Raw genomic sequence first — 10,384 nt, 5'->3', positions numbered from 1 at the left:
TTTTTTCTTTCCATCAAATTTCTCTGTTGTTTTGTATTTTTCGAACACAGAAAAACATGCCGTAGACAATCAGCATACTGTATAGCGAAGTGCAAAGATATACATGTAATAACCAATATAGGTTGTCAAATAGAAGTATTAATAAAAGTGTCTGCAATAACAATAATAGTGTCAATAAAAGGAAAAACAGTAATGTAAGGACATACAAAACAAATAAAAATAATAAAATGAATGTATATATATATATATATATATATATATATATATATATATATACACACAAAATGTATACAAATAAAACAAATTTCCAAACCAAAAAAGGCAATAAACCAAATCTGTATTTAAGATTAAGCAAGGGTAAAATTAAGCCAGTTAAAAATGAATATATGAAAGAATGGTAATGGACAAATAGAAATAGGTATTTAAATCCGTGCTGAAAGAGGTCTACAACAATGAAGAAAAGTTATTAGAAGCCCAAACAGGAAACCTTAAATTACTATAAAAGGGAAAAAAATTGATAAAATTAATAAAGAAGAAAATAAATAAATTACAATTTTTATTATAAAAAAAAATCTGTCAGAAATATTAGCCCCCCTTTGAATTTTTTTTTTTCTTTTTTAAATATTTTTTGTCTTCTGGAGAAAGTCTAACTTATTTTATTTTGGCTAACACAAAAGCAGTTTTAATTAAAAAAAAAACATTTTAGGGACAAAATGATTAAAATTATTATGATTAGAAATGTGTTTAAAATCTGCTCTTTGTTAAGCAGAAATTGGGAAAAAAAATAAACAGGGGGCTAATAATTCTGACTTCAACTGTATGTATGTTGAAGTCAGAATTATTAGCCCCCTTTTGATTTGATTTTATTTTTTTTTATATTTCCCAAATGATGTTTAACAGAGCAAGGAAGTTTTCACAGTATGTCTGATAATATTTTTTCTTCTGGAGAAAGTCTTATTTATTTTATTTCGGCTAGAATAAAAGCAGTTATTAATTTTTTGAAAACCGTTTTTGAGACAAAATTATTAGCCCCTTTAAGCAATTTTTTTCAATAATCTACAGAACAAACTATTGTTATACAATAACTTGCCTAATTACCCTAACCTGCCTAGTTCACCTTATTAACCTAGTTAAGCCTTTAAATGTCACTTTAAGCTGTATAGAAGTGTCTTGAAAAATATCAAGTAAAATATTATTTACTGTAATCATGACAAAGATAAAAGAAATCAGTTATTAGAAATGAGTTATTAAAACTATTATGCTTAGAAATGTGCTAAATCATTTTCCCTCCATTAAGCAGAAATTGATGAAACTTCAACTGTATGTATATATATATATATATGTATGTGTATATATATGGGGCCTGGAACCACAAGTTTCTGCTTTTTTGATGTTTCCTTGATTCAAATGAGTAAACCTTTAAGTTTGTCCAAGGTTTGTGCCCAAAGTCTGATGGTGTCCTCTCTCACACCATGGATGCAAGCAGTGAACATATCCAGTTACACTATATCAGTAAAAGAAAGAATCCAATGAGGATGAGGAGACTGCAGCTCTGCACAAGACTTTTGGCCAGCGGAGAAATTAAAATGGTCGTGCCCAACTGAATCTGGTTCTCTCAAGGTTTTTTTTCTTCACTCTCCTATCGGTGAAGTTTTTTTCCCTCTCCGCTGTCGCCACTGGCTTACATGGTTCAGGATTGGTAGAGCTACACATCGATGAATTTGCTCTTCAGTGTTTGGACTCTCAGTAATGACTTTAAATCACACTGAACTGAACTAAACTGAACTGAACTTAAACACTAAAAACTGAACTACCATGATCCAGTTATATAAGTGATCCAGTTATGTTATCCAGATGACCATTTATGTGAAGCTGCTTTGACACAATCTACATTGTAAAAGTGCTATACAAATAAAACAATTGAATGGAATTGATTAAGGGAATGTGGAGGCTTCTATCCTGTCGCAACTATTTTCTTGGCTGCTGTCAAGCCAGCTAAAAACACTCGCTTTTGAATTTTATTAAGTTGGATTTCAGAAAAATAATTTAAGATGAAAATAGAGGGTTCGAGAGGGACTGAAACGTTTAGTATTGAAGACAAATCTAATCTGGGGTCACCACAGCGGAATGAACCGCCAACTTATCCAGAAAGTTTTTATGCAGCGGATACCCTTCCAGCCACAACCCATCTCTGGGAAACATCCACACACACACACACACACACACACACACACACACACACACACACACACACACACACTACGGATAATTTAGCTTACTCAATTGACCTGTACCGCATGTGTTTGGACTGTGGGGGAAACCTGAGTACCCGGAGGAAACCCACGCGAACGCAGGGAGAACATGCAAACTCCACACAAAAATGCCAACTGAGCCGAGGATCAAACCAGTGACCCTCTTGCTGTAAGGTGGACGTGCTACCCACTGCTTTACTCATGTTTTACTCATACTTTGAGTCGTGTTCAGAACAGATACTTACTCTTTTTGCACTAAAATTATTTTTCATTCATTTAGTTTCCTTCGGCTTTTAGGGGGTGAATTAAATTGAATTGAACCAAAAAGGTAGCCGGGAGTTTTCCGTGAGACAGAACAATACGGGAGATTGGCGGGAGATTGGTCGAAATACGGGAGTAACCCGGGAAAAACGAGAGTATTGGCAGGTATGAACGACTGCACCTGGTTAATTGAGAGGGGTCTGGATGCAGACCTAGTGCAGTGCAATCTGGGCTGCATCCAATGCTTTTTAATAAGCTCACCTAACCCCACCCCTAACAGTGATGTCACTAGCTCAGTTTGAGTGCATTGTGTCTGACATTGCACCACTGAGTGATACAATCTCAGCTTGCATCGTAAAGGCTGCATCCAGATACTATTGGGTTAACTAGGTAAGTTAGGGTAATTAGGCAAGTGATTGTATAACAGTGGATTGTTCTGTAGACAATCAAAACAAATATTGCTTAAGAGGGCTAATAATATTGACCTTAAAATGATTTTAAAAATTAAAAACTGCTTTTATTCTGGCCGAAATAAAAGAAATAAGACTTTCTCCAAAAGAAAAAATATTACAGGAAATACTGTGAAAAATTCCTTGCTCTGTTAATCATCATTTGGTCAATATTTAAAAAAATCCCAGGAATCGTTTTGACTTTGACTGTAAATGTAGCAGGCCGCGGCGTCAGGATTAGTAACAGAAGCACATCGCGTTTCACTGAGGCAAATACAGAGAAGTCATTCACAACACACAAACACGCTCCTGTGCACACGCACACACATGCACACATACACATAAACCCCTCAGTAGGAGTTGAAAACACACACAACACGACTCGATATAATGACGCACAAATGAACAGGGAGGAAAAAAAACTGATCAGCAGAACGCAGTGACATTGTGAGGGCAGAAGCGGAGCGCGGCGCACGAATAAAAGAGCTGAGGGAAAGTGATGACACAGCTGAAGTTTTGAGCGTAGACGAGCAAGAGCCGGTGATATAGACAACGCAAAACGGCCTGTTGTTTATTGTTGGTTTGTTTGTATTTGTGTCTGCGCGTGTTGTACGAAACGGAGAGGCAGAATCTCCACTGCACCACTGTGTGACTGGATTCTTAATGGGAGGGGGATGGAGAGAGAGAGAGAGAGAGAGAGGTAGAGATGGCTTATCATTAAGTCATAATACATACTGGAGGACACAAGTGTGTGGGACGCAGACAGAGTTCAACACTGAAGCACAGCCGAGATCAAACACAGCCGCTAATATCAGCTAACTAGCACAAACACGCTGTACACGCAGGCCAAGACCAGCTAGATCTGTTTAAGACGCCTCGGTTATTCATTTATTCCTGCTCTCCGAGAAGCAGCATTACCGGCAGACATCAGACTGTGTTGGAGACTCAGAATACGAGCGTTTTAAAAATGTGTTATGTATATTATGTATATATGTATAAAGCATTGTGATATTTTCTTTTTTATTTTGTAATATATATTACGATATGAATACAATTTCACCAGATAATCTAAAGGGCCCTATCATACACCCGCTGCAATAAGGCGCAAGATGTGTTTTTGTGCTATGTGTTGCTTTTTTTAGACCAGCGCAACCCTAATTTTCATGTTTTGTGTTACATTGTTTAAATAGCAAATCCACTTGCTCTACTTTGTGGACTCATGGGTGTGCCGGTCTGAAAGGGAGGTGTGTTAAGGCACATTGTTGGTGCGTTGCTATGTATAGTGCAGGGTTTTTCAAAGTCTAAGTCAGTGGGCCTCCCTTTTGACACAACTTATCCATTGGCGCCCCCCTCCTCCCAAACACGCACGCACACAGGCACGCACACACACACACACACACATATATATATATATATATACATACAGTATATATAAAGACACAGACAGATGCCAGACTGTTAACTCACTTTTATCATCATTTGCATGAAAGTGCAATTATTTCAAGAGTAATAACAAGTATTTTAATATAACGTTTTTAAAACTAGGATGATGGTTCAATATGAATAGAACAGATCCAAGAACTGTCCATCCCAGTCAAAACAGCCGAAGTTTAGCGGGTCTCATGCTGTCATTAGCCAAAATATCTTGACAAACCACACATGAAGGTCGTGGTTCATCAGCTGGTCCTGTCCACGTAAATCCTAAACTCAAATACTGATCATCATATCGTCGTCTTTTGGGTTTAAGTCCTGAACTTGAAGGCTTTGAATCGGGGGGTCTCAGAAACCGATCCATTGTATTAGCAGGCATATACTGTACCTGTATTGGCGGGCTTGCCTAACAGAAGCGAATTCACAGCTATGGCCTTCTGGGTAAAAAAGGTTTTCTTATTTTTGACGTATAATTTTTTTTAGCTTTGTTTAATTAAAATGTTTAAATATAATAAAAAATACATATAATAATTAAACTTAATAATTATATTTTAATTATATAATATTTTTTCCCGCGCCTCCCCTGACATGCTCTGGCGTCCCCCAGGGGAGGCGCGCCTCACACTTTGAAAACCCCTGGTACATTGCATCCAGAAAGTATTGATAGCACTTCACTTTTTCCACATTTCTTTATGTCACAGCCTGATTCCAAAACGGATTAATTTATTTCCTCAACATTCTCCACACAATCCTCCATAATGACCATATGGAAAAAGAGTTATTGAAATTGTTGCAAATTTATTAAAAATTAAAAAGCTGAATAATCACTTGTACATCAGTATTCACAGCCTTCACAGCTCTAAATGGAGCTCAGGTAGATTCTGTTTCCACTGATCATTCCTGAGATGTTTCAGCAGCTTCATTAAAGTTCACCTGTGGTCAATTCTGTTGATTGGACATGATTTGAAAAGGCATACGCCTGTCTATACAAGGGCCAGGGTTGACAGTGCATGTCAAAGCACAAACCAAGCATGAAGACAAAGGAATTGTCTGTAGATCTCCGAGACAGGATTGTTTGGCACAAGGTGGGGGAAGGTTACAGAAACATTTCTGCTGCTCTGAAAGTTCCAATGAGCACAGCGGCCTTCATCATCCGTTAGTGGAAGATGTTTAACCAACAGGACTCTTCCTAGAGCTGGCCGGCCATCTAAGCTGAGTGATCAGAGGAGAAGGGCCTTAGTCAGGGAGGTGATTAATAACCCGATTGTCACTCTGTCTGAGCTCCAGCATTCTTCTGTAGAGAGAGGAGAACCTTACAGAAGGACAACCATCTGTGCAGCAATCCACCAATCAGGCCTGTATGGTAGAGTGGCCAGACGGAAGCCGCTCCCCGCCTGCAATCTGCCAAAAGGCATCTGAAGGACACTCAGACTATAAGAAACTAAAATTATCTGCTCTGATGAGACTCAAATTAAACTGTTTGGAGTGAATGCCAGGCGTTACGTTTGGAGAAAACCAGGCAGCGCTCATCACCAGGCTAATACCATCCCTACAGTTGTGACAGCATCATGCTGTGGGGATGTGTTCCAGCAGCAGGAACTGGAAGACTAGTCAGGATAGAGGGAAAGATGAATGCAGCAATGTACAGAGACATCCTGAATGAAAACTTCTTCAGAGTGCTCATGACCTCAGACTGGGACGACTGTTCATCTTCCAGCAGGACAATGACCCAAAGCACACCGCCAAAATATCAATGGAGTGGCACAACAACAACTCTGTGAATGTCCTTGAGTGGCCCAGCCAGAGCCCAGACCTAAATCCTATTGAACATCTGTGGAGAGATCTGAAAAGGGCTGTACACTGTCGCTTCCCATCCAACCTGATAGAGCTTAAAAGGTACTGCAAAGAGGAATGGGCAAAAATTCCCAAAGACAGGCGTGCCAAGCTTGTGGCATCATATTCAAAAACACTCGAGGCTGTAATTGTCTGTAATCGGCGAATGTGACATCATCGATTGTCAATTCAAATTTTAAATTTGTATTTGTTTGTTTTAATTGAAAAGCTACAAAAAAGCTTACTGAAATTAAACGCTTCAATTTAAATGAAGCCAATGAATCAGATTTAGTTTAAAATGTTCTTACTGTCACCTGACAGATAAAAGACAATGCAGTGACTTTAATGAGCAAATCAAAGTTAAGGCAGATTCTGCTTGACTAGTGTATTCAGCATTGAGCAGCTCCACTGTGTTATAAACAACACAATCTCACAGCAGTTCGTAACTTTTTCATTTAGTGGCTAATTCGTATGAATACGTACAATCTAATTCGTACAATTTGGTATGATTTGCTCATCCCCTAATGATGGTTGGGGTTATGGGTGGGGTTAGGTGCCACGCCTCCTTTTTAAAATCGTACAATTTCGTACGACTGAACTCAGAATGAATTAGCCACTAAACTGGCAAAACGTAAAATACTTACGTTTTCTCGTGAGATCAGGCTGGTTATAAATGCGATTATGTTATTGCAATAGTTACACGTTATACTGCATTAGGTAATACAGTTCAAAGAAATGTTTTCTATTTATTTTTAAATATTAGGAAATTACCCATGGCAACTTTAATGTAAAGTAGTTTGTGTATTTATCTTCGAGCCACAACTCTCTCAATATTTGGTTTTTGGCCTTTCATACGAAAAAGCGTAGGCACCCTTAATGTAGAGCGATACACTAATACCTTTACATATGAAAACAAAAAGATTCAAATGTTAAAAAAAAATATTTTCTACATAAATATAATATATACCACTTTCTCTATGGCTTCTTCATCTCGAGAGGCTTTTTCAGTTTATCCATGACAATCTGCATTTGTATAATGTTATTATTATTAGCAGTATTATTAATTATATGCATATTTATATTTGTTTTAATAACATCAGGTTTAGATTTGTCTGCCTGTAGGGTTTTGGAGACGTCTGTGTCACCATATGGGGCAAAAGAACAAGACGTGTGTTTGAATATAACTCAGTTTTTTGACCACTCCTCATTATTATTGTTCATTTATTAGTTTACTGAAGATTAGAACTAAATTTAGTAATAGTTTTGAAACAAATCTTTGCACTTAACAAACAAAATTAATTATGTAGGCTAATGGATGTCTTTAGTGGAGTGAGTACCGTTTCCTTATCCACCAAAGTAAAGGAGTCAAGAGTAAAAGTAAAGGGAAAGAGAAAGTAAAGAGGCTGAATGGAGGAGACTTGTTCTTTACCCTCTTGCTGCAGATTCTCAGTTTAACTGTTTTCTCAATAGTGAAGCGTTCCGTTTTTTCACTTACTAAGTCCGTCATGTTAATAGAAAATGCGCCATGGCGTGACACAACTGACTCTGAAAGGGAATGTGAGATGAGACTCTGATCGGTTTAATGCCTGTTATGCTTAAAACACACACAGAACTCATTAAGAGAATGAGCACAACCCTGTTAGACCATGAGCTGGGGCGCAGAGTGTATTTTTCCATCCTTAAAATAGCAATCCGGACATGCTCTTAATGCTTTTTTACGCCATGCGCTTTAGACTTTGCGTCTAAATTGTAGAGCCCAATAACTCTATTTGGAAAGAATTAATAATGTTAGATGTATTGGGATGATTCGGCAGTGGCAATGCATCTCCATAAAATCTAATAAACGATCTATACATTTTTGGGGATCCTATGTGCTATTTGCAGTGCATTTCTGTATTTGCATCTGTTGTGAGTATTATCATGCAATACAATCTTTAAATACAATCAAGTAGAAGATATATTCAATAATTTTATTTTCGGCTTAGTCCCTTTATTAATGGTTGATCTAAAAAGGTTTAGCATATACAGACAACACTATCAGAACAATTCCTGTTCACACTCATCCATCAAAAAAGCTACATTTACTGCTTTTTGCATGCCAGGCCAGTAGTTGGTGATGTTATTTTGTAAAGAACAAAATAAATGCATATACAAAACAACATTATATAAAATCACATTATATATTTGATATCGTTTTCTGGTACTGGTACGAGTCTCGGCTGGGTCAGTCGGCATATCTGTGTGGAGTTTGCATGTTTTCCCCGTGTTGGCGTGGGTTTCCTCCAGGTGCTCCGGTTTCCTCCACAGTCCAAACAAATGTGCGATAGGTGAATTGAATAAGCTAAATTGGCCATTGTGTATGTGAGTGTGTGTGAATAAAGTTTACCAGTACTGGGTTGCGGCTGGAAGGGCATCTGCTGCGTAAAGACTAGAATAGTTGGTGATTCATTCCAATGTGACAACCTCTGATAAATTAGAGACTAAGCTGAAAGAAAGTGAATGAATATAAGAAATTATATATATATATATATATATATATATATATATATATATATATATATATATATATATAGTATATTGAAATAATATATACACATAGTCCATTAAAAATGGTAATTGATTACCAGGTTTTTATACTGTAATTTACAAAACAAACCATGACAATACATATAATAATAACAATTCCTTACATTTATATAGCACTTTTTTGGGCATTCAAAGCGCTTTACACATAGGAGAATATCCTCATCCACTACCAGTGTGCAGCATCCACCTGAATGACACGACGGCGCTCACTGAGCAGTATAGAGTCCCCGTAACTATACTGGGGCATTAGGGCCCACACAGACCACAGGTTGAGGGCCCCCTGCTGGCCTCACCAACACCACTTCCGGCAGCTTTCCCATGTGGTCTCCTATCAAGCTGGCCGGTTGCAACCCTGCTTAGCTTCAGTGGACGACCATGTGAGAGTTGCAGAGAGCTAGCTGCATTATCTCAAACTATTAAAAATGTCAGTAAAGTTCACTTTATCAAACTTTTCATCATTGATATTTGTTGGTGAAAAGATCAAGATCGTATAATGTAATTCAAAAGCATAATTACATGGGGCGGGGGCTAGATTTTCAATCATCCTTTTAAAGGAACAGCAAACAAATCAAGGACAACATAATTTAGACCAAACACAGGATCCAGGGGGATTGAGAATGAGATACAGACTTTCACCCAAAGTCAAATTTATTCCAAGAAGCATCAGCCGTATTAAGGATGATCCCAGTAATTTTACAGATAACTTCTTTCATGATTATCTCAGTGAAACATGGTTTTGACAGTGGTTTATATAGTAGTGAACATTTGAAGTTCTACATAATTGGACTTAAAAAGTGTTAAAAACTGTCTTTCACTGTAAAAATTACAGTTTTTGTAGTTTGTGATTCACATGTTTTTTTTTTTATGGTTGAGAATTGCATTATGGGATGTTGAGCTCTGCTCTCTCCACTTCTGATGTTGGTAATTTAACTCTACAATTTAACAAAGTGACTTTTATTGACATTTTATTTATTCATTCATTCATTTTCTTGTCGGCTTGGTCCCTTTATTAATCCGGGGTCGCCACAGCGGAATGAACCGCCAACTTATCCAGCAAGTTTTTACGCAGCGGATGCACTTCCAGCCGCAACCCATCTCTGGGAAATTGACATTTTAGTAGTTTAAAAATAACATATCAAGGGAAATGCGTCTGTAAAATAACAGATGATGTGCTGGCTGTTTATTACAAGGTTTCTATAATGTAATATACAACACCAACCCAGACGATATAGCACTGCAAACTATCAAACATGTTTATAAAAGTCACTTTTTCAAGCTTTTCAAGGTTAAACGTTGTTGGAAGAAACATCAAGATCATAAATAAACAAGGACAAATAAAAACATGAATCACACAATAAGGAAAACTGCACATTTACAGATCTTTTTTTTTTTTTTACATTGTGCCCTTGACTTCAGATTAGGGCGACAGTTCATCTTTCAGCAGGACAATGACCCAAAGCACACCGCCAAAATATCAATGGAGTGGCTTCACAACAACTCGGTGAATGTCCTTGAGTGGCCCAGCCAGAGTCCAGATCTAATCCCTATTGAACATCTCTGGAGAGATCTGAA

Source organism: Danio rerio, chromosome 24 (assembly GCF_052040795.2).
Source record: "Danio rerio strain M-AB ecotype USA chromosome 24, GRCz13ab, whole genome shotgun sequence".
Lineage (NCBI taxonomy): Eukaryota > Metazoa > Chordata > Actinopteri > Cypriniformes > Danionidae > Danio > Danio rerio.
This window is presented reverse-complemented; position numbering follows the sequence as displayed.